This window comes from Penaeus monodon, chromosome 31 (assembly GCF_015228065.2).
Source record: "Penaeus monodon isolate SGIC_2016 chromosome 31, NSTDA_Pmon_1, whole genome shotgun sequence".
NCBI lineage: Eukaryota > Metazoa > Arthropoda > Malacostraca > Decapoda > Penaeidae > Penaeus > Penaeus monodon.
This window is the reverse complement of record NC_051416.1, coordinates 15,542,189-15,542,404: the sequence shown is the minus strand read 5'-3', so window position 1 is coordinate 15,542,404 and position 216 is coordinate 15,542,189.

Sequence of the window (216 nt, the reverse complement as noted above, 5' to 3'; positions counted from 1 at the left end):
GCCAGGAACCCTCCGTCAGACGCGGGCCGCCATGGCCAAGGCAAACAAGAAAGATTTTGTCTCATTATTCGTGATATATTTGGTAAGACGTTTTGTCACTAATTTTTTTATCCAGCATGCTTGTAATATCAAACTCATTTCTCTTATCTTTCGTTTAAGGTGATCAGGTTATTTGGTCAGGTGTAGGTGGTGCCAGGTGGTGCCATCTTGGTGTTC